We start from the raw sequence: 25,430 nt of genomic DNA, 5'->3' as shown, positions 1-25,430 counted from the left end.
CCTAGCTTGTCTTATGACCTCCATACATTCTTGTGTGAGGTCTAAGTGTCCGAATTCTAGGATTTCAGGAGCCAAATTGCTAGATTCAGGGATGCTGGATTTGGATGTCTGATCTGTTGTTTGTGTTGTGTTAACAGATCTGGTCTGTTTGGTAGTTTGACATGAGGTACTACTGAGAGGTCTAGTAGTGTTGTGTACCAAGGTTGTCTTGCCCATGTTGGTGCTATTAGTATGAGTTTGAGTTTGTTTTGACTCAATTTGTTTACTAGATATGGAAGGAGTGGGAGAGGGGGAAAAGCGTAAGCAAATATCCCTGATCAGCTCATCCATAACGCATTGCCCTGAGACTGATCTTGTGGGTACCTGGATGCGAAGTTTTGGCATTTTGAGTTTTCCTTTGTTGCAAATAGATCTATTTGTGGTGTTCCCCACATTTGGAAGTAAGTGTTTAGTATTTGAGGGTGAATCTCCCATTCGTGGATCTGTTGGTGATCCCGAGAGAGAATGTCTGCTAACTGGTTCTGAATTCCTGGAATAAATTGTGCTATTAGGCGAATGTGGTTGTGAATCGCCCAATGCCATATTTTCTGTGTTAGGAGACACAACTGTGTCAAGTGTGTGCCTCCCTGTTTGTTTAGGTAATACATTGTTGTCATATTGTCTGTTTTGACAAGAATGTGTTTGTGGCTTATTATGGGTTGAAATGCTTTGAGCGCTAGAAATACCGCTAACAGTTCTAAGTGATTTATGTGAAACTGTTTTTGCTGTATGTCCCATTGTCCTTGGATGCTGTGTTGATTGAGGTGTGCTCCCCACCCTATCATGGAAGCATCTGTTGTTATTACGTATTGTGGCACTGGGTCTTGGAAAGGCCGCCCTTGGTTTAAATTTATACTGTTCCACCATTGAAGCAAGATGTATGTTTGGCGGTCTATCAACACCAGATCTAGAAGCTGACCCTGTGCTTGTGACCATTGTGATGCTAGGCACTGTTGTAAGGTCCGCATGTGCAACCTTGCGTTTGGGACAATGGCTATGCATGTAGACATCATGCCTAGTAGTTTCTTCACCATTTTGACTTGTATCTTTTGATTTGGATACATGGTCTGTATCACATTGTGAAATGTGTGAACTCTTTGTGGACTTGGAGTGGCAATCCCTTTTGCTGTGTTGATTGTTGCTCCTAAGTATTGCTGTGTTTGACACAGCAGAAGGTGTGACTTTGTGTAGTTGATTGAGAAACCTAGTTTGTGGAGGATTTCTATGACATATTTTGTGTGTTGTGAACACCGTCTTAGCGTGTTGGTTTTGATTAACCAGTCGTCTAGGTAGGGGAACACATGTATTTGCTGCCTTCTGATATGTGCAGCTACTACTGCTAGGCATTTTGTAAAAACTCTTGGTGCAGTTGTTATTCCGAATGGCAACACTTTGAATTGGTAATGTATCCCTTGGAATACAAACCTTAGGTACTTTCTGCGTGAAGGATGTATTGGTATATGGAAATATGCATCCTTTAGGTCTAGTGTTGTCATGGAGCCTTGTTGTTTGAGCAGTGGGATTACGTCTTGTAATGTAACCATGTGAAAGTGATCTGATTTGATATAGGTATTTAATGTTCTGAGATCTAGTATAGGTCTCAGACTCTTGTCTTTTTTGGATATCAGAAAGTACAGGGAGTAAACTCCTGTGTTTATTTGTTGTTTTGGTACTAACTCTATTGCTTCTTTTTGTAGCAATGCCTGAACTTCTAGTCTTAGAAGATCTATATGTTGTTTTGACATATTGTGTGTTTTCGGTGGGATGTTTGGAGGGAATTTGAGAAATTCTATGCAATAACCATGCTGGATAATTGCTAAGACCCAAGTGTCTGTTATTTCCTCCCAATGTTTGTAAAACTTGGTTAGTCTCCCCCCCACAGGTGTTATGTGTTGGGGATTTGTGACCTTGAAGTCACTGCTTGTTTGGAGGAGTTTTGGGACTTTGGAACTTTCCTCTATTCCTTTGAAATTTCCCCCTCTATATTGTCCCCGAAAACCTCCCCGCTGATACTGGCTCTGGTAAGTGGGCTTTGTTTGTGAGGTTGTGGCTTCTGTGGTTTGCCCTCGAAACCCTCCTCGAAATTGTGTCTTTCGAAATGTGCCTCTGCTCTGTGGGGAGTAGAGTGCGCCCATGGCTTTGGCCGGGTCAGTGTCTTTCTTAAGTTTTTCGATCGCAGTGTCCACCTCCGGCCCAAACAACTGCTGTCCGTTGAATGGCATATTCAGCACAGCTTGCTGTATCTCTGGTTTAAATCCTGATGTACGCAGCCATGCATGTCTCCTTATTGTTACTGCTGTGTTGACAGTTTTAGCAGCTGTGTCTGCAGCATCCATTGCTGACCGTATCTGATTATTGGAGATACCCTGCCCTTCTTCTACTACTTGCTGCGCTCTTTTTTGGAACTCCTTGGGTAAATGTTCAATAAGGTGTTGCATCTCATCCCAATGGGCCCTATCATATCTGGCTAGCAAAGCTTGCTAATTTGCAATACGCCACTGGTTTGCTGCCTGTGCCGCCACCCTTTTGCCTGCAGCATCAAATTTTCGACTTTCTTTATCTGGAGGTGGTGCATCTCCTGAAGTATGAGAGTTGGCTCTTTTGCGCGCTGCTCCCACTACAACAGAGTCTGGTGTTAGTTGTTGTGTAATGTACACTGGGTCTGTTGGTGGCGGTTTATATTTTTTATCTACTCTTGGAGTAATGGCTCTTCCTTTAACAGGCTCCTCAAACACTTGTTTGGAGTGTTTTAGCATTCCGGGTAGCATAGGAAGAGACTGATATTGGCTGTGTGTGGACGACAGTGTATTAAAAAGAAAGTAGTTTCAATGGGCTCTGAATGAAGGCTGACATTATGAAATGCCGCTGCTCTTGACACCACCTGTGCGTAGCCTGTACTATCCTCTGGTGGCGATGGTTTAGCTGTATAGCATTCTGGACTATTATCTGACACTGGTGCGTCATAAAGGTCCCATGCGTCAGGGTCATCTTGACTCATTCCTGTATGAGTTGGGGATTGCATCATTGGTGGAGTGGCTACCGGTGATGGTTGCGGAGAGTGATGTGGGGATGGTGGCGGTGTTACTTGTTTAGCCACCTTTGCGTGTGGCTGTTTGTCCTTGTCTTGGAAGGCAAGCTTGCGTTTCATTTTGACTGGAGGAAGAGTGCTGATCTTCCCTGTATCTTTTTGAATAAAGAGCCGTCTTTGTGTGTGATCTGGCTCTATTGCCTGTTATTCCTATCCAAATCTATGTGTCTTCATTTGTGTGGACAGTCCTGGTTCCTCAGTGTAGGAACTTGTTTTCGGTTCCGAGGCCGGATATTTAGGTACCAAAACCTTTTCGGCTGCTTTTTTCGGATCAGACTAAACCTTTTTTACTTTCGGCATCGTGCTCTCTCGGTGCTGACCCGTTTCAGTACCGCTGTCTCTGTGCCGAATCTTCTCTGAGCCACTATCTCGGGCCCGAGATTGCTGTGTGCCGGTATCTCGACCGGAGTCGGATGACTTCGACACCAGCTCGGCCTTTTTCGGTGCTGATGAACGGTCACCTCCTTTTCAGCTTAAGCCATGGCCTGTTGGCGGTGGCGTCCCCTGGGCTTTAGCGCTTTTCTCGTGAGTTCTTGGTTTCAACGTCTTACTCACGGTTTTAGGCGTTTCCTCGGGATCGATCTCCTCAGAGTCCGACTCCTGGGTGGAGAATGTTTCTTCCTCCTCCTCGAAACGCTCTTGTCCTGTCGGCGCCGACGCCATTTGCAGTCTTCTTGCTCTTCGGTCCCTGAGTGTCTTCCTGGACCGAAACGCTCGACAGGCCTCACAAGTATCCTCCTTGTGTTCTGGTGACAAACATAAGTTACAGACCAGATGTTGATCTGTATATGGATACTTGTTATGGCATTTTGGACAGAAGCGGAATGGGGTCCGTTCCATCAGCCTTGAAGAGAGACGTGGCCGGGCTGACCAGGCCCCCACGGGGATGGAAAAAAAAAACAAAGGGCCACCGGAGCTCTACTTAATTCGGTGTCGATCTGTTGTAACTAACCCGATACTGAACGCAAACAATACCGACGATTTTTCCGAGATTGAAAATAACTTTCCGACCCGAAACGGAACACGTCCGAACCCGATGGCGGAAAAAAACCAATCTAAGATGGAGTCGACGCCCATGCGCAATGGAGTCGAAATGGGAGGAGTCCCTCGGTCTCGTGACTCGAAAAAAGAATTCTTCGAAGGAAAACAACTTGTAACACTCCGAGCCCAACACCAGATGGCGGGATGTGCACAGCATGTGTATCTGCAGCTACACATGCCATCGAACATATATATATATATAGAGCAGTAAGTATATCTGAAACAGGTAAATCTTCCCCCTCAGGCAAAGTCTGTGATGGCCAATTATACAACCGTGGTGAATGGGGGTGTGGGGAACGCTTCAGCTCAACCGATGAGTCAATCGGGATCCGACCCAAAGACAGCCGGGTCTCGGCGTGAGCTCGCTGTCAGTGTTTTGAAACTGACTAAAAAAGCCTGCGGCGCAAGAAGCGCGTGCGGGGCGAGCCAAAGAAAGGACTAAAGTTGTTGTGCTGTCAGCGCATGTTCCCCAGCTTCCTGGCACCCAGCCGGTGCAAACACACAAAAAATGGCCAGTCGCAAAGCGGGAGAGACTGGTAGGCAGCGTGTATGCTGCGCGTGGGAGACTCCAGTCACCGCGATTGCTGAAAAGCAAGAAATATAAACCAAACAGTAACAAAACCCACTAGAAAAACAATGAGTGAATTATCTGTATTTGCGAGCAGCAAAGAAAGAGGAGCAAGTATGGCGGCTGGAACAGATATGCAGCAGTACAGTGGCCCATTGGTAGTGAGGAACGACGTCAAGTTCACGGGAGTTGTAGTTTTCTTGTAAAGTTGTTTTTTTGATTGGCTGCTGTGATTTTGCAAACAATAAACACCAAAGAAGGAGAAACATAATCCGGGCCTCCAGTCCTGCTATAGAATAATTGCAACTCTGTTACCTCTGTAAATATGGCATAAAAACTGTAATTAGCTGCATTGTCTGGGGTTGGTGGCTGCCCTTTTTGGGGGTAAATTCACATCTTTAATGCCGGAATACATGCCGCAGCCATGAATTGTATAAAACATAGACCTTAGTGGAAGAGTAAGAATAGGTCAAATATGTCCATTTTTAATAGTGAGTGGTTTTCAGCTGCGGCGCTGACATGTCTGTGAGTTTAGGAAGGTTTTGCTGGCTGCTAACATGAGCTCCACACAGCTTTACAGTGGCTGGAACCTGCCAGGACACAGAGATCTCAAGTTATTCCATGCCACGGGCAAGTACCAAATGGCAATTTTCTTTCCACTTGCATGCAATGCCAGTCCTTGAAAGAAAGCACTGTGGGTGAGCTGGCCATCAGTGCACTGGCCCACCGCAAAGAGAGCAGACTACTTTAAGAGGGCGTATATTTATCCACGCATCAAGCAGACCCATCTCTTCCAACCAGTGTTTCCCTAAAATTGAGACAGCTGCTGTTCCCACATACATATGCTGTGAGTGCTGCAGTTGGGGGTATGTCAAGAAGTTATTGCCTTCATCTAGTTCTGGTGAACAAGGTATTCCCCAAACAAGGACATCTTTTTCACTACATCCTTCACTTGGTGTTTTTTCTGTTAAGTTTCTCGAGTAGTTTTTTTTGTTTTTCTGCTTCTTTTGCCTCTTTCTCTTTGGATTCAAGGGTTGACTACTGTGCCTTCCATTTGAAGGAATAGTTATGAGTTTTATGATAGGCTAAGCGTTAGTTCTGTTTCTCATATTCCACTCCCATAGCCTCAACTGGATCTTTTGATGCAGTTAATGAAATCTGGAGGCTTATTACTGTGGACCGGTTGGTGAATAAGTCTTACTCATGAACGTGTTTACTGGTGGTTCCTTAGATTAGATAACTCAATGAAAGTCTATGCTGGAATCATTGCAGTTATAATGTCTTTCTTGTGTGTATTGCCAGATGTGTGCTTAGGTTTGATGACTGATTGAAAGCCTTCCCAAGTTTGTTGCATAACTGTGGCTTTTCACCCCTGTGCATTTGCTGATGCTCTTTGAAGGTTCACAAGTGTCTGAGGTCCTTCCCACATTCACAGCATATGCATGTTTTTTCTTGTGTGTGTGTTGGGTTTGATGATGTGCCAAAGACTGTCCCACATTCCTTGGACATGTATGGTTTTTCACCTATGTGTATCAGCTGATGCTTTTTCAATGTTGATAAATGCCTGAAGCTCTTTCTGCATTCACTGCAGCTGTATGGTTTTTCCCCTGTGTGTATTTTCTGATGCTGTCTGAAGGATGCTATCACTCTGAAGCTCTTCCCACATTCACTGCACAGGTATGGTTTTTCTCCTGTGTGTATTCGCTGATGGGTTCTCAAATTTACCAACACCGGAAAACTTTTTCCACATTCACTGCACCTGAATGGTCTTTCTCCTGTATGTGTTCGTTGATGAACCATTAATAGTGACAGCTGATTGAAGCTTTTTATGCATTCACTGCACCTGTATGGTTTTTCTCCTGTGTGTGTTCGCTGGTGTTTCCTTAGGTTTGATGACTGACTGAAGCCCTTACCACACTCACTGCACATGTATGGTTTTTCACCTGTGTGTATTTGTTGATGTCTTTTGAAAGTTGATATCTGTCTGAAGCTCTTCCCACACTCACTGCACCTGTATGGTTTTTCTCCTGTGTGTATTCGCTGATGGCTTTTTAGATGTGCTAACATTGTAAAGCTCATCACGCATTCACTGCATATGAATGGTCTTTCTCCTGTATGTTTTCGTTGATGAACCATTAAAAGTGACAGGTGATTGAAGCTTTTCGTGCATTCATTGCACCTGTATGGTTTTTCTCCTGTGTGTGTTCGTTGGTGGATTCTTAGGTTTGAATACTGACTGAAGCCCTTTCCACAGTCACTGCACACATATGATTTTTCTCCTATATGTGTTTGCTTTTGTGTCCTTAGGTTTGATGATTGAGTAAAGCCTGTCCCACGTTCACTGCGCCTATGTGTTTTTTCACCTGTGTGTATTTGCTGATGCCTTTTGAAGGTTGCTATCTGTCTGAAGCTCTTTCCACATTCACTGCACCTATATGGTTTTTCACCTGTGTGTATTCGCTGATGAGTTCTTAAAGTTGATGAATAGGTAAAGCTCCTACCGCATTCACAACAGCCGTAAGGTTTCTCTCCTTTGTGGGTTGTCTGGTGTCTCCTTAGAACTGCAGAATCAACCAAAAGTTTCTCACATTCTCCACTTGTGTAGGGTTTTTCACCTGTAGGTGTTAACTGATGGCTCTTATCACATTCACTGCAGCCGTATGCTTTTTCTCCTCTGTGTGTTTGCTGGTGGGTGCATAGATGTGATGACAGAGTGAAGGTCTCCTGACATTCGGTACAACTGTATATTTTTTTCTCCCCTGTATGTGTTCTCTGATGGCACTCTAGGTGTGATGGCAAACTACAGCCTTCCTTAGATTCATAATCTGCATATAGTTTTGTTGTTGTGTTTAATGTCTCTGCCATTTTGTTTACATCCGATGGTGGTGTTTGCTGATGGACCATAATGAAGGATGAATCAAAGCTATTCTTTCCCAAATTTAGAATGGACATGTTGTATTTCTGATGAGTGCCAAATAAACTAATATTTACTAGAGTAAAAGTCCCCTCTGTTGATTTGTGCATCAACACTTTGGGTTCAGTTTTCACTCTCCAGTGACAGGAAAATGAATGTTATTGGTGGGACTGGGCGTTCAGCAGATACTTTCTTTTGTGAATAGCAGGAGACTCATTCTTTTATCCTTCCATTGCCTGGTTCGCAGTGTTTGTCTTTCTCTGGCTGCTGTGGGACAGCAAATGTAGGTTGTATAATGGACAAGCACGACAGCATGGATGCTCTTAACTATAACGGAGAAGCACAGTGGCTCCTATAACATACCATGCGCAGGTTGCTGCATAACGTGTGAATATACAGTCCTAGTGATCACCTTCATTTGACTTTATTAATAGGAAATATGAGCACAGTAACACTGAGAGACAGCTCACATTCTTAAGTCCATGCCATTGCTCTTGCTTGGCTTTTGATCACCAGTCTGTTCATGGAGGAGATTTCTATATTGGATTATCTTTGTTTTTGATTAATGGAAGCTGTAGTCTCTGGCTCATCCTCCGGTTGGATGGTGGGATTCGCCTGCTCATTCATAATATTTGACCTTTAAGTTTATCCTGAGGTCCGTATTCTGTTAGATTTAAAGATATTGAAATCACTAAAATGATGGTTATCACACATAAAACCCTAATAAAAACATTGTAACATACTACCCTTTAATACAATCTGAAGTGTACCTCACGTGAAATGAACACATTAGGATGTACGCCTAGACAAGAAATTCTCAAAGAAATCTCCCCTTAAAGTACCCAAGATATTAAAAAATATTTCTTGTATCAAAGAGCAGCGCTTAAAACTGAATATGATCAAGGAAAATACATATTTAATAACAGAAAAACATTAATCCTAAACATAACTAACAAACGCCAAAATGAGAAGGTGTTAAACATTTATTTATGTTTATTTTGAGACTTTTTATAAAGCATAAACAAAACCTAATGGTATCAATGTGCTCGAGTTTCACGGAGATACTGGCTCGGTGCTGAGATATGTCTGGTTCTGCAGGCCACCGATTCTTCGGAGGTAGATAACATGAGTATTATTACATTTGGTAGTACTAACGTACCCTTTCTTTTCTAATTATACAAGTTAGCTTCAGCAGATGTTTAAATTGACACGCTATTCCTCTAAATGTACTGCATTTAGTTTTGAACACGTGATCATTTCTAAGTACACAGGAGGAAGGGATACATTCATAGCACTCACATTCCAAAATAGGCTTATGGTCACACTTTCAAAAACAAAGAACAGCTTCCAAACAAGCTGCGTGGTTTAAAATATTCATGCTGCTCCATCGTACCAGGCATCATATTGATAATTTATACCTCGCAAACAACAGTGTGAAAGAAGAAAAGAAATTAAGCATTGGGTACATGATAATTAATTTTCTTTTGGTGTGAAATAATAGACTACTGGACTGTTGAAGTGATTTCCCCTTGTTGACATTTTTAATCTTTGTTGTGCTCTTTATCTTTATGGTGCACTGTTCCACTGGGAACAAGTACTGAAGATGGTGTTAGAAGTGCCTGCCTACCACTCTTACTACCAACGTACAACACACAGCAGCCAGTGCTCTGAACCTAGCAATTCCTGCTCCTGTAAACTGTCAGTAAACATTGAAGGGGTGACTTGTGTTACCCTGACAAAGATGCTATTTGGACAGCAGCAGCACTGCTATCAAAGGAGTCAGGAATGGAAAGGTTTGATTCCACCAGCACTAAGAGTAGCAAATCAGATGTGAACTTTAGGCAGGAAATTCTCATAGGAGACCAAGATTGGCTACCAACGGGGTAACATCCTGCCTCCTTTTCATGACCTGAGACCAACAAGCTAACGTACACATAATATAGAAGTGCGAGCATTAGCAATGCTAATGGCCTCATTTTGAGTTTGGCGATTCCACCTCACAGGGAGGATGCCACGGCGTGCCCCACCCGCCCTACAGAGCATTCCCATCGATCAGTCCGGCTGGAACAGTGCTACGATGTAGCACTCGGCTCCTTTAAAGGAGCTGAGTGCTATCTCGTAGCACAGAGGAGGCTGACCAGCACCATTGGAATGTGCATTGTCTGCAAAGCAGACTGCGCTTTTCGGGGGTGCTAGGCAGGGGACAACTGCATTTGTTCTCCACCAGCCTTTTCATGGTGGGGAAACAGAGTTCAGCGCTGTCTTGGCTGACTATAACCAATACCGCCACCTGCCCATCGGGAACAATATTCCCAGCAGGAGGGCAGTTCCCTGGTGGGTTGTAATTGGACGGTCAGATGGCCCAGAGCGCAACAGTCCAACCAACAACACTCGTAATGAGGCCCTTAACTCTCTCCAGCCCTAAGAAACATAATGATGAGATGACTCCTCTAGAGTAAGATGTTTTGTGCACTGGGTAACAGCAGCTGCTCATAAACATGCAAACGGCTTAAGTGGAATACCATAATTCTAACACTCACCAGATTCAGAAACCCGGATTTACATACTTGGAGATAACGCTACACATCACAAGCACCCTTGCCCTTTTCCAAGAGATAAAGCAACATACCACACTAACTGTCTTTAATGCCAAGTCCTCTCCCCAAACAGTGCTACAACCCCCTTTACTCAGTGCAATGATGAGGAAAGGTAAATAAGTTGTTTCTCTACAAACCTAAAACACATTAAGGCCTAGATGAATCAGAACAACTTGGCTCATAATATAAACATAAAAAATATGTAAAGATAAACATACCTTGTAAATGACCAGAGCTACTCAATTGCTTACATCTGTTAATATTCCTGGGAAATGTTCAGTCTTTAAAGAACCATCTTAGGCTGATTCTTGACTGGAACTAAATGAAAGAAAGGGTTCACATTACATATTAGGTTTCAAAGTGACAAAACAACATTTATCAAAATACACATGCTCAATACTGTTAGGCACTGATGCAGACATTTTATCTCTGACTCCATGTTAAAGATTAGAGCCAGGAGGAGGCTTGTAAAATAACCCCACTGGTTACTGGGAGTGTCAGTCGATTAATGGTTCAGCTCAATGTGTAATGATCAGTTAAGCGGCTGGCTAGTATTAGTCGTCAAACCACAGCTAGGTTTCTGTTAATCGTTCGCGGCAGTGTCAGCTATGTTGTTGATGCCAGTTTTTCTATAGAAACAATGCATGTGATTGGCTAGCTACTGTTTGTGCCTGCCTTTGGAGTGGTGAAGCAGTTTGGTCACTTTTGATGAGTGAAGTTGTCAAGGAAGGTGTTGGAGGGGCATGTTCTGGTTGGCTAAAGCAGGGTCCCAGCCAGGTAGAGCCCGGTACTCCTGTCAAGGGTGGGTGATTACACTCACTGTATAACCTGTGCTCGCCCTTGGGTAGCTTCGCACAGAGCAACAGGCTTATCTGAGAGGCAATGTGTAAAGTAAAAAGACAGCACTTCCTCGACACAAACATGCTTTGTGGCACAAATGACACTTCACACACAGTGCATGTATAAAAAGATTGTATTCAACACACACGGTCAACACCGCACGATTGGAATACAACTCTGGGCCCACTCCCCAATCAGCAATAGAAGTCACATAAGAGGCCTAACTCTGCTAAACACTCGCTACTGTATATACACATGAGGAAAATAGTACATTCCCTCCCCGCACCCACATAAGGAGCCAAACGTCAGCACGAGACCCACTCTAGCACTCCCCACAATCTGTGTAAGACATAAATTCAGGATGCAGCCCAGTTCCCAAAGTCAGCAGCAACATGTACATACAAGGCTTAGAACACTTCCATGTAACAGGACGGCGGGGTCACACTAATAAGACATAATAATAACTGTAAGAAATCATGACAGAATAAACTGGACCAGCAGCAGCACGGTACTGCCCTCGCATTAACTCGCACTCACTCCCTCACATCCACTCTGCACCGTCATGTGGCGCCACAAGCATCAGGTGGTGCACGCGCACATTCACTCGTACGCACTCACTCTCAGCACCCTAACGCGGCGCCCAGATATCTGGATAGTGGATGCAACTGTGTTTGCAAGCACCCTGGTTTCCAAACCACCCTTCACCCACCAACCAGCTTCGGCTATCCTGCCACTCCACGAATCAAAGATTACATCAACCTTTCCCTGTTACTAGGCCACTCGTGGCCAAGTCATACTTCTCAGGATTCCTGGATCAAGGTGGGCAAAAGGAATGACAAAGCAGGAAACAATTAGTAAGGAGACGTTCGGGATCCCCACAGGAGGTTCAATCATATGTCTGCAAAACACGGGGGTCACTGATGCCGCCATTAGACACCGAGTCACCCACCCTAGCCAGACAGTGCAATGTTAGCAATTTCATCATTTCTGAACCGAGAAACTCCATTGCAGCTTCTTGACTTGAGTCGCCCTCAACACTTCCAATTGCACACAACAAGCTATTAGGCCAGCACCTCCTGTACCAGGAGATGCCGCGTCTGTGGCACAAAGACTCAAGTGACCCCAGATGGTGGTTACGATTCCATGTGGAAAGTACTCAGTGCTGTACCCCTGCAAAAAGGAGGACGTCAGAGGTCCAATGATCTGAGTTGCCCTGACCGTACGTTCACCCACAAGCCAATATCCAATGTGGTACCTTCTCAGAAAGAAAGTACTTGTCTGGTGTGTGATGACTTGAAGCCACAAGTAGAGCACAACTCAGGTTGACCCCCACCTCGGAGAGTTGCACCCAATGAACAGGGCACCGTATACAATGAACATACAGCCGAGGCACACACAAGAGAAATGCAACAGAGTCAACAATAGCGGGCCCAGCAGGGACCTGCACCGGGTGATCCTGTTCACACCAACCAGACTTTAGGCCTGCAGTGCTTCCCAGGAGGAGGGGGCACTCACTTGAAGCGCAGGCAGTCCTTGGCAAGCTCTGCACCTGGCAATTCCAGTCTACAGACACAATACTTAGGCCATGCTAATGCCGCTGTTGCCAGGTGAAGTCCAGCATACGATATAGGCGCAGCAGAGGGCACTGCTCTACAGATATTACCAGTCGATTTAAGTCCCTCTCAGTAGGTCTTTGATGTCTCTGAGACCTCCTCAGAGAACAGGGGGCAAGCCAACCTGTCCTTGGAGAGTTACACTTTGGGATGCTACACAGCAGCATGCAATCAGCCCCAGGCCAGTCACTAAACGGGAAAGGAGCGCAGATCCCCTCCTCAGACAGGTATCCTCCTGGGCACAACAGATTCCTTTGGCAATATGCTCATATGCCCACGCAGTCCAGAAGCACTGATCCTGTGTCACTGTAAAAGTTACTCTGCCTTGCAGACGTTAAGTACCACCAGTTATTCTAGATGGTTCCTGTTAGAAATGGGGTCTCTGGTTGGCAGTCAGTTTGCACCCTGTCCAAGTAGGGACCCTCGCTTTAGTCAAGATAAGGGAGATACCCAGCTCAGATAACCCCTGCTCACCCCCTTGGTAGCTTGGCACAAGCAGTCAGGCTTATCTCAGAAGCAATGTGTAAAGCATTTGCACATAACACACAGTAATACAGTGAAAACACTACAAAAGGACACCACACAAGTTTTAGAAAAATAGTCAATATTTATCTCCGTAAACCATTACCAAAATGAGAAAAATCCAACATACAGTAATAAAGATATGCATTTTGCAAGAATTACTTAAAAATACAGTTTCTTGAAGTCGATAGCTCCATCTGGGTCTATAACGGTGTCGTGAACAACAAATTCAACAGTTCAGGCTGGCAGCGGCATCGCAGGCCAGCTACGGTGTCGGGAAGACCTGTAAACAGTACCTTGGAAATGTAGGGTGTTGTGATACTTGCGATGAGATACGGAGTGCGGTGTCACTGGCGTCGGTTCCAGAAGTCAGTGCAGGGGTCGTTGGGCCCTTGAAGTCACAGCCGTTGCAGATCAAACTCCGGGCTGATGACAAAGTCAGGAGCGCTGGCGTGGATGGTGTCCGGGTTGTGGTGCGAAGCGGGACGATGCGACGTGAGGAGCAAGCTCTACTCCAAGCCCTTGGAGAAACTTCACAAGCAGGATACACAGCAAAGTCCAGTCTTTGCCCTCCTTAAGGCAGAAGCAGCAACTACAGGTCAACCCAGCAAAGCACACACAGCAAAGGGGCAGTACTCCTCCTCCAGCATATCAGCTTTTCTCCTTGGTAGAGGTTCCTCTTGATCCAGACGTTTTCTAAATGTCTGGGGTTTTGGGTCCACTACTTATACCCCTTTCTGCCTTTGAAGTGGGTCAACTTAAAAGAAAAGTCTCTGTTGTTGACAAGATCCTGCCCTGCCCGGGCCTGGCCCCAGACACACTCAAGGGGGTCGGTGACTGCATGTGTTTTCAAATTGTGAGTTCAGAGACCCCAAACTCCACTTATCCATCTGCTCCCTAAGGGAAACTGCACTTAAAAGTTATTTAAAGGCACTCCCCATGTTAACCTAGGAGAAAGAGAGGCCTAATTAGGCAGTATTTCACTGTTAGGACATGTGAAACAAACCAGAACATGTCCTACCTTCTAAATACACTGCACCCTGCCCATGGGGTCACCTTAGGGGTGCCTTACATGGAATGAAAAGGAAGGTTTGGGCCTGGCAAGTGGGTACACTTTCCAGGTCGAATTAGCTGTTTAAAACTTAACACACACACACACGCACGCACGCACTGCAGTGGCAGGTCTGAGACATGTTCACAGGGCTACTTATGTAGGTAGCACAACCAGTGCTGCAGGCCGACTAGTAGCATTTGATTTACAAGCCCTGGGCACCTCTGGTGGACTTTTCTGGGGACTTACCAGCAAATCACATATGCCAATCACGGATAAACTAATCACCAATACAATTTACATAGGAAGCACTTGCACCTTAGCAATGATCAGCAGTGGTAAAGTGCGCAAACAATAAACCAGCAAAACCAGATCAGAAAAAATAAGAGGAAGAAGGCAAACTATTTGGGGATAACCCTGAAAAAATAGTAATTTCCAACACTCCCCCCACATCCTAAACTTAGGGTAAGCCAATCAATACCTTGCTGGACTTCCCTGCTTAGGGCGACAGAACCTGGACAATGGCCCACTACGGCAGGGGCTCTTGCCAGTTCTACGCCTCGCTGAACCCAGGTGGATTGCTTGGTCCACACTCTCAGGGTCCACTGAACTAACCATAGGGGAACCTTTCAACTCAACTGAGGACACCATCTGTGCAGCACCTAACCTCACCTTGCTCACAGATACATCCCAGTAGGCCGACAGTAGCACCATGGCCAACAGTATGATGTGCCCGCTTCCGCCCCTGGGGTCTGACTTCAGTTCCTCTCTCAGAGAAAACTCTGACCATAAGGATAACAACCAACAGAGGCCACTGAAAGCTGTCAGTGTCAAGAGTCAGGCCCCAGGCCATCCTGGGGTCTCTAGACTTTGTGGTCTCGGAAAGTGGGCAGGCAGTAACCCAAGGTGACTTGCACCCTTTTTCGCCTTCACCTCCCACCAGTTCAGGGATGGTATCCTGGACTTGCCACTCACCTTAGGGTCTGTGCCCTCAGGCTGAGCAGGGCTCTCCCTCCTCCTGTCGCTCTTGCGGGGGTCCTGTACCTTCCACCTTGGAGTGGTACCCCCACACAAATGAACTGTGATGGTGCCTCTGACACCTGTGACAACTCATTCCCCAGAAGGCGGTCTATAGACATCTGGGTACCAACTATGACCCTCCTCTGGGTCACCACCCCACGCCCTCTAGGAATACCAGGGCCATAGGGTGGAAGAAATCCTGCCCATGGGCTGGTGTTACCCTACACACCTGGCCGGTGTACTGCTCTGGGGAAACAAGCCTTTCTACCATCATGGTATGGCTAGCCCCACTGTCCCTCAGAGCAGTGACTGGAACTCCAATCACTCTCACCTGGTGGAAGTGAAAACTCCCACCCTCAGGGATCACCAACTCACCTCTGAGTCAACCACCCAACTAAGGGATATTATGGCATGGTCTATGACCTGCTCCTAGGGGCTACCTCCCCCTAAGGCCACATTAGCCACCCTGCAGAGGTGCCACCAGTTGTGTTTTTTAGTACAGACAGAGTCCCCTTTCATGTGTCCTAACTGGGAACACTCAAAGCACTGGGGTTAAAAATGGAGTGCCCTGCACCACCATCCACCAGAACCTCCCTCCTTCCTGTCAGAAGAGACTGGGACCCTTTTTCTCCCTCCTTATCCTGGGACCTGTCTGTGTCTCCCTTGACCTCCCCCTCCTTCTTCTATTAGGGACCGTGCCCACCCTTGACTGAGCATCCCACATACACCTTCTTGTGGACCCAGGTACTGGCCCAGTGATCCGCCTTCATAGCAAGCTTCCTGGGGTCAGTCAACTTACTATCAGTCAAGTGGTGGCGCAGCTCTGCAAAACAGACTAGACAAGTGCTTGTGATGCTATTAATTGTGTTTGACAAATGACTTTGTGTTTCACCACTGCGCATATTAGTTGCTCAATGTTCACCAGTAGCACATTATATGTTTTGTTCCGCTTAGCTGCCTATTGGCTTTGACATGGCATTAGACATTACTTTCTGTATTCAGTTTAGCCGCCTATTGGCTTTGACATTGCATTAGCCATTACATTCTGTATTCTGCCTATTGGCTTTGACATGCTGTATTCAGTTTAGATGCCTATTGGCTTTGACATGATATTAGACTTTACATTCTGTATTCAGCTTAGCTGCCTATTGGCTTTGACATGATATTAGACATTACATGTGATATTTAGGTTAGCTGCCTATTGGCTTTGACATGATATTAGACATTACATTTGATATTTAGGTTAGCTGCCTATTGGCTTTGACATGACATAAGACATTACATTTGATATTTAGGTTAGCTGCCTATTGGCTTTAACGTGGAGTTAGACATTGCAGTTGAAACATCGTAGATGTCTGTATTCTTCCAAGCTGTGTTTTTCCACAAAATGAACCAAGCTGTTTTCTTCACACCAGACTAGACCTGAGAAGAGATAGTACATTTGGTGTTTTCCTTTCTGCTCAGGCTTGGGAAGAGGAGAAGTCTAGGAGATCTGGCCAGTCTCCAAAGGCTTGTGTGGTTTTCCCGAGTCTGAGAGGAGGGGGCACGCTTTTGTAAGGATGACTCGGGGCCACAGTGAGTTAGATTCAAATCTGCTTGACTTCAGGCTGGAACTAGGCGCCAGTTGCCAGTCTCCCGTTTGGGTAGATAATCTCTTTCTCGCAGTTGACCGGAGTCATCAACTTGCAGACCCCAGAAAGATGAAGCTGAGTTAGGCCCTGCCACCTTGCTCAAACGGTGATGAATTTAATTTTTATGCTTTGCTAATATAATCTGCTGTGTACATTGCAACTGAGAAGTACTGTGATGTATTTTGTTTTCAGTGCTGTGACTACTTTTACTCTTTTGAACGTGTGCTTGAAGTCTATTAATTCGTCTCTCAAGAACTTGTGGGTGGGGAAGAATTAACAACAATAAAGGTCTCCTTTGAACTCAGAAGTGCATTCCAGAGAGGTTCTGTAAGCTCTGATACGAGATAAGTAGGAAGGCAGAACAGTGCTCTCATGCAATTAAGTTGTACAGCCCCTGAAAATCTTGGACGTTACTGACATTCCCCCACCCGTCGGCCCTGCAAAAAGAAATCACACATTCTAACCAGGTCTAGAATCAGTTGTCTTACTCCCTCTAAACTGATCCCTGTACTTGTCACAAGTAAGACCATACCTGGTGAGAAGGGCCTCCTTCATGTCAGAATAGGTGAGGTTGTTCCCCTTACCCAGGTTTAAGTGTTGGCTACTCCCTCCCCATTCTAGCCCAGGGGACTCATCAGGATATGCAGGCTACACTCCAGCTCCCTTTGTGTCACTGTCTAGAGAAATTTCCCAACAGCCCAACTGTCGGTCTGACCCAGATGTGGAATACACAAACAGGCAGAGGCACAGAATGGTCTAAGCAAGAAAAAGCCCACTTTCTAAGAGTGGCATTTTCAAACAGACAATTTAAAAAACAACTTTACAAAAAAGATATGTTTTTAAATTGTGAGTTCAGAGACCCCAAACTCCACATCTCTATCTGCTCCCAAAGGGAAACTGCACTTAAAAGTTATTTAAAGGCAGCCCTCGTGTTAACCTATGAGAGAGATAGGGCTTGCAACAGTGAAAAACGAATTTGGTTGCATTTCACAATTAGGAGATGTAAAACACAACAGTACATGTCTTACCTTCTAAATACACTGCACACTGCCCATGGAGCTACCAAGGGTCTAACTTAGGATTGCCTTACATGTAGTAAAAGGGAAGATTGGGCCTTGGCAAGTGGGTACACTTGCCAGGTCAAATTGGCAGTTTAAAACTGCACACACAGACACTGCAGTGGCAGGTCTAAGACCTGTTCACATGGCTAATCTTGTGGGTGTCACAGCCAGTGCTGCAGGCCCACTAGTAGCATTTAATTTACAGGACTGGGTGCCTCTGGTGTACTTTACTAGGGACTTATCAGTAAATCAAATATGCCAATCATGGATAAACCAATCACCAATACAATTTAAATAGGGAGCACTTTAGCACTGATCAGCAGTGGTAAAGTGAGCAGACAATAAACCAGCAAAAACAGATCAAAATAAATAGGAGGAAGAAGGAAAAAGGTTTAGGGATAACCATGAAAAAGGGCAATTTCCAACAGTTCCGTTGGGGTTGTTTAAAGGGATCGCCTTTGAACCGCAGATGTCCCACCTAAATTTCCTCTCTGTCCGCCCGGAGGCTCTGGAATGCAGATCTTTATCTTTAGAAGTGTCCTGCTCGGGCTCAGAGAGGCCAAATGTTAACCCCCCCCACACACACAAATCTATCTATACAGGCCCCAAATGCAAGGATACGTTGTTCTGGATGCACAAGATTTATAGTGGTCTCCTGGGGAATGCACAGATGTGCTCTTCTGCCGTGACCTGTGGAATAAAGCCTAATTTACAAGACACAAGAACCATTTTAGAATTCAGAAATGCCCACTTCCTAGAAGTGGCATTTCTAGGGCATCGATGACAAAACCACCTTTACCATCAGAACCGGTTTATCATTCTGAATCCAACTATACTAAACAATGAGGCTGCTCCCTTGTAATCCACTATTGCCATCAGACTTAATAAGACTCCTTCTCCAATGTTATTTTATGGGCAGAGCAGCCCTCATAGGAAGTGAGAACACGCATGAGTATTCGGCAGTCCCTGGGGCACATATGCCCTGGTGCACATCCGTGCCTGCTGGGCATGGGCCACACTTTTGTTAAAGCCATCACAAAGTTGCAAGTGTGCCAATACTGGCCAGCCCTGTCAGGCTCAGTTCCCATATTACAATACCCAGGCACAAAGATGCACATCCTGGCAAATGATGTCAGGTACGGTAGTTATATAGTAAAACCACCTGGGTGCAAGTATGCACACCTGGGTGAATGATGCTTCCAGGAGGATGGAAGGAGGGCACCGGCACTTTCACAAGGGGGAAAATCTTTGGGGGTACCACTACCTCTGCATGTCAGGTCTAACAGTGAGTATTTTGGTACTATTAATATTGTTAGGCCACTTATCAACTGCAATAACACTTGCAAGTACTATTTTTTGTACTACTGAACAGTGACTGAAATAATCCCATTGGATATTATTGGCTATTGTTGACCGAAGCAGATTTTTCCTCTTTCTGTGAGTAATGACACTTTTTATCACTATACTATTTATTTCCACAGTGTTCTTTTTCAGTATTACCTATAGGGCAGCGCCTAGCTGCAGTTTTACATGTTACTTTAAATGCATTGGTTCTTACAGGGTGACTGACTGGTTTTACACCACAGTGTGGAGTGCAGTGTCCCTGGCAGCTTAATTTGCTTGCTGACCTCACTGACAGCAGAGGTTCCATTTCTCATTGATGAACCCTCACTGCATGTTGTGCCTGTGGCTTGTGCACCTCCACACTTGGTTCCACGACCCACTGCAGGTGAGGTATAACAAACACGCTTCTATATCCCTGGATACCTACTGCACTCTTCCACAAATATAAGAAAGCCAGATATACTTTCACTACATAATATACATAATATTATTTAATACATGTTTTTATATGTGACTTACATGTCAAACATTCCTCATTAACTCTGAAAGGGTTGCCTTCGGGGTTTACCATTTGTTTTGATATGTACAAAGTAGACATGTAAGTAACTTAGCCGGAATTGTGAGGAGAACCTCTACGATTGTCCTGTAACTGTACAAACTTTTTGTGTTAGCTAATAAACGTTTCGGGAGTCAGTGATTTATAAATAATTCAGTCTAGTATAATTGTTTAAGAGTGTGTATGCCTGTTCCGCTGTCGAACATGAGTTGCTTCCTGAGGCATGGGTGATAATGTCAGTCTCCTCGCTTCAGCTGTACTTGAGAAGAGTCTCGCTATTTCGGTATCGTGGCTCTGCCTCCACATCTTCCTGCATCTGAAGTTATTCCACAGTTGTTTTACCACCTATTTCCAACTGCTCCCCGCTCGAGGTAAAGTTTTTCCAAATCTGATTTTACATGTCTGTCTTAAGTCAATGATACACAAAGTTGAAAGTCCCGTCGAAGTATGCCGTAATAACTGTAACATTCTTTTACATGTGACTTCAATTCTGAAAATGTCTTATTTGCTTGGAAAATGTTGGCAGCAGACTTTAGAGATTTAGCTGGGGGGCGTGACATACCAGAAGGACACTTCTTAATACACAGTTCAATGCATGCAGTCTATTCACTAGAGTAGAATGAACTGCCGGGCACCTGGGCTTGAAGATTATTTGCACAACTAATGGCAAAAGAAAAGCAGTTTTATTAATGAGTAAAGTGCTGATTGAGCAACACAATTTTGATAAGTGAGTCCTCGACAGTGATAATGTTATTGGCCACAAATACTGTAGGCACGTTAACAGCTGTACCCAAGCTATCCCGGAATGCACCATTTCACCTAATACACATGTACCATATCCTGAGAATGTATAACACATTTAAAAGGATAAACAAAACAATAGTTAGGACACCAAAGAACAGATATAACTATCCAGTTAGTCCCATACATTTCCATGCTTGAGGTATTCGCACAGCCTTAGGCAAAAAATGGCATCATCAGATCTTTCGTCCCTGCATTATCATTGGTACAATTGTACCTTCAAGCATCACAGAAGATGTCAAAGAACATGTGTATACCTTATACAAAGATAGCATAACTGAACCTACTAACATTATCAGAATGGGTTTCTGCAGTCCTTCACAAACCTGGTAAAAGTCGGCTCGAGGCTGATTTACGTTCCCTAAATAACTTTAGATTGCCACTCACTGCCCAAAATCCATGAAATATTAACAGTGTGTGGAGGAAAGTTCCTTCTCTAATATTGGTCTACGTCTGCAAACCATCACGTCGTTATCAAAAGAAGCACTTGACAGCTACCAAAAAGTTAGTCAAACACCATAATCGGTGGCTGTGTAGTGAAAAAACGTTGAGATGTACGTGAGCACCTCTCAACGTTGAGATGTACGTGAGCACCTCTCATTAATGTCTGCTCTCAGATATACACTGGCAAGTGAGTGGAGAACCCACGAGTTTGATTCATCAGCCAAGAAGATCATAGGAAAATGTTTACATTGGTTTTGCTGGGCCCTATAATACTTTATCACGAAATGTAAGATATAATGTTGTTTTGACAGATTACTTCTGGCCTGTGGGTGAAGGAGGGGTTCATGGCTTGTGGGTAGGGAGGGGCTCGGGGCCTGTGGATGAGGGGGGTTTCAGAGCATGTGGAAGGGAGGTGGGGGGGATTCAGATCCTGTGGCTGGATGGGGGTTGTGGGGGCGTCCACGTCCTTTCATACTCCTATCAAGGGTGGTCTGGGGGCTCTGGCCTGTGGGTGGGGGAGGGTTCAGGGTCTGTGGATTAAGAAGGGTTCATGGTCTGTGGATGAGGGAGGGCTCATGGTATGTGGATTAAGAAGGGTTCGTGGTTTTTGGATGAGGGAGGGCTCAGGGTCTGTGGACTGAGAAGGCTTCATGGTGTGGATGAGGGAGGGCTCAGGGACTGTATCGAACCGGAGGGGTCAGGCCTGTGGATGGGAAGTTGTGGGGTTGGGGGTATTGTTCAGGGTCTGTGGCTGGGAGGTGAGACTTGGGGGTATTGTTCAGGGCCTGTGGCTGGGAGGTGGGGGTATTCTCTGGGGGTTGGGGGTATTGTTCAGGGCCTGTGGCTGGGAGGTTGGGTTATTGTTCAGGGTCTGTGGATGGGAGGTGAGGGTTGGGGGTATTGTTCAGAGGTTGTGGCTGGGAGGTGAGGGTTGGGGGTATTGTTCAGAGGTTGTGGCTGGGAGGTTGGGGGTATTGTTCAGGGTCTGTGGCTGGGAGGTGGGGGTATTGTTCAGGGTCTGAGGCTGGGAGGTGGGGGGATGTGGGTATTGTTCAGGGTCTGTGGATGGGAGGTGAGGGTTGGGAGTATTGTTCAGGGCCTGTGGATGGGGGTTGGGAGTATTGTTCAGGGTCTGAGGATGGGAGGTTGGGGGTATTGTTCAGGGCCTGTGGCAGGGAGGTGGGGGGATGGGGGTATTGTTCAGGGCCTGTGGCTGGGGGTTGGGAGTATTGTTCAGGTGCTGTGACTGGGAGGTGGGGGTATTGTTCAGGGTCTGTGGCTGGGAGGAGGGGGTTGAGAGTATTGTTCACTGTCTGTGGCTGGGAGCTGGGGGTTGGCGTATTGTTCGGGGTCTGTGGCTGCGAGTTGGGGGTATTTTTCAGGGTCTGAGGATGGGAGGTTAGGGGTATTGTTCAGGGTCTGTGGCTGGGAGGTGGGGGGATGGGGGGATTGTTCGGGGTCTGAGGCTGGGAGGTGGGGGGATGGGAGTATTGTTCAGGGTCTGAGGCTGGGAGGTGGGAGGATGGGGGTATTGTTTAGGGCCTGTGGCTGGGAGGTGGGGGTATTGTTTAGGGCCTGTGGCTGGGAGGTGGGGGTATTGTTCAGGGGCTGTGACTGGGAGGTGGGGGTATTGTTCAGGGCCTGTGGCTGGGAGATTGAGGGTATTGTTCAGGGTCTGGAGGTGGAGGTTGGGGGTATTGTTCAGGGTCTGTGGCTGGGAGGTTGGAGGGTTAGGGGATATTGTTCAGGGCCTGTGGCTGGGAGGTTGGGGGTATTGTTTAGGGTCTGTGGCTTGGAGGTTGGGGGTATTGTTCAGCGTCTGTGGCCAGGAGGTTGGGGGTATTGTTCAGGGTCTGTGGCTGGGAGGTGGGGGTGTTGTTCAGAGCCTGTGGCTGGGAGGTTGAGGGTATTGTTCAGGGTCTGTAGGTGGGAGGTGGAGGTTGGGGGTATTGTTCAGGGTCTGTGGCTGGGAGGTTGGAGGGTTGGGGGATATTGTTCAGGGTCTGTGGCTGGGAGGGGGGGTTGGGGGTGTTGTTTAGGGCCTGTGGCTGCGAGGTTGAGGGTATTGTTCAGGGTCTGTAGGTGGGAGGTGGAGGTTGGGGGAACTGTTCAGGGTCTGTGGCTGGGAGGTGGGGAGATGGGGGTATTGTTCAGGGCCTGTGGCTGGGGGTTGGGAGTATTGTTCAGGGTCTGTGGCTGGGGGTAGGGAGTATTGTTCAGGGGCTGTGACTGGGGGTTGGGAGTATTGTTCAGGGCCTGTGGCTGGGGGGTGGGGGTATTGTTCAGGGGCTGTGGCTGGGAGGTGAGGGTGTTGTTCAGGGGCTGTGGCTGGGAGGTGAGGGTGTTGTTCAGGGGCTGTGGCTGGGAGGTTGAGGGTATTGTTCAGGGTCTGTAGGTGGGAGGTGGAGGTTGGGGGTATTGTTCAGGGTCTGTGGCTGGGAGGTTGGAGGGTTGGGGGATATTGTTCAGGGTCTGTGGCTGGGGGGGGGGGGTGTTGTTTAGGGCCTGTGGCTGGGAGGTTGAGGGTATTGTTCAGGGTCTGTAGGTGGGAGGTGGAGGTTGGGGGTACTGTTCAGGGTCTGTGGCTGGGAGGTGGGGGGATGGGGGTATTGTTCAGGGCCTGTGGCTGGGGGTTGGGGGTATTGTTCAGGGGCTGTGACTGGGAGGTGGGGGTATTGTTCAGGGTCTGTGGCTGGGAGGTGGGGGGATGGGGGTATTGTTCAGGGCCTGTGGCTGGGCGTTGGGAGTATTGTTCAGGGCCTGTGGCTGGGGGTTGGGGGTATTGTTCAGGGGCTGTGACTGGGAGGTGGGGGTATTGTTCAGGGGCTGTGACTGGGAGGTGGAGGTATTGTTCAGGGCCTGTGACTGGGGGATGGGGGTATTGTTCAGGGTCTGTGGCTGGGGGATGGGGGTATTGTTCAGGGTCTGTGGCTGGGGGTTGGGAGTATTGTTCAGGGGCTGTGACTGGGAAGTGGGGGTATTGTTCAGGGCCTGTGGCTGGGGGTTGGGAGTATTGTTCAGGGTCTGTGGCTGGGGGTTGGGAGTATTGTTCAGGGGCTGTGACTGGGGGTTGGGGGTATTGTTCAGGGTCTGTGGCTGGGGGTTGGGAGTATTGATCAGGGGCTGTGACTGGGGGTTGGGGGTATTGTTCAGGGCCTGTGGCTGGGGGTTGGGGGTATTGTTCAGGGGCTGTGACTGGGAAGTGGGAGTATTGTTCAGGGCCTGTGACTGGGAGGTGGGGGTATTGTTCAGGGACTGGGAGGTGGGGGTATTGTTCAGGGCCTGTGACTGGGAGGTGGGGGTATTGTTCAGGGCCTGTGGCTGGGGGTTGGGAGTATTGTTCAGGGGCTGTGACTGGGGTTGGGGGTATTGTTCAGGGCCTGTGACTGGGAGGTGGGGGTATTGTTCAGGGCCTGTGACTGGGAGGTGGGGGTATTGTTCAGGGCCTGTGACTGGGAGTATTGTTCAGGGCTTGTGACTGGGAGGTGGGGGTATTGTTCAGGGCCTGTGGCGGGGGGTTGGGAGTATTGTTCAGGGTCTGTGGCTGGGAGGTGGGGGGAGGGGGGTATTGTTCAGGGCCTGTGGCTGGGGCTTGGGAGTATTGTTCCGGGCCTGTGGCTGGGGGTTGGGGGTATTGTTCAGGGGCTGTGACTGGGAGGTGGGGGTATTGTTCAGGGGCTGTGACTGGGAGGTGGGGGTACTGTTCAGGGCCTGTGACTGGGAGGTGGGGGTATTGTTCAGGGTCTGTGGCTGGGGGTTGGGAGTATTGTTCAGGGGCTGTGACTGGGGGTTGGGGGTATTGTTCAGGGTCTGTGGCTGGGGGTTGGGAGTATTGTTCAGGGGCTGTGACTGGGGGTTGGGAGTATTGTTCAGGGGCTGTGACTGGGGGTTGGGGGTATTGTTCAGGGCCTGTGGCTGGGGGTTGGGGGTATTGTTCAGGGCCTGTGACTGGGAGGTGGGGGTATTGTTCAGGGCCTGTGACTGGGAGGTGGGGGTACTGTTCAGGGCCTGTGACTGGGAGGTGGGGGTATTGTTCAGGGTCTGTGGCTGGGGGTTGGGAGTATTGTTCAGGGGCTGTGACTGGGGGTTGGGGGTATTGTTCAGGGTCTGTGGCTGGGGGTTGGGAGTATTGTTCAGGGGCTGTGACTGGGGGTTGGGAGTATTGTTCAGGGGCTGTGACTGGGGGTTGGGGGTATTGTTCAGGGCCTGTGGCTGGGGGTTGGGGGTATTGTTCAGGGCCTGTGACTGGGAGGTGGGGGTATTGTTCAGGGCCTGTGACTGGGAGGTGGGGGTATTGTTC

At 47.1% G+C, this 25,430-nt stretch overlaps 1 pseudogene; it reads right to left on the bottom strand.

Moving 5' to 3' along the window:
* The window catches only part of LOC138267309 (zinc finger protein 208-like), a 331,096-nt pseudogene that overhangs the window by 89,701 nt on the left and 215,965 nt on the right, over positions 1 to 25,430 (bottom strand).

The sequence above is a fragment of the Pleurodeles waltl genome, chromosome 12 (genome assembly GCF_031143425.1).
Source record: "Pleurodeles waltl isolate 20211129_DDA chromosome 12, aPleWal1.hap1.20221129, whole genome shotgun sequence".
Lineage (NCBI taxonomy): Eukaryota > Metazoa > Chordata > Amphibia > Caudata > Salamandridae > Pleurodeles > Pleurodeles waltl.
The sequence above is the reverse complement of the archived record's forward strand: the minus strand, read 5'-3'. Positions and strand labels throughout refer to the sequence as shown.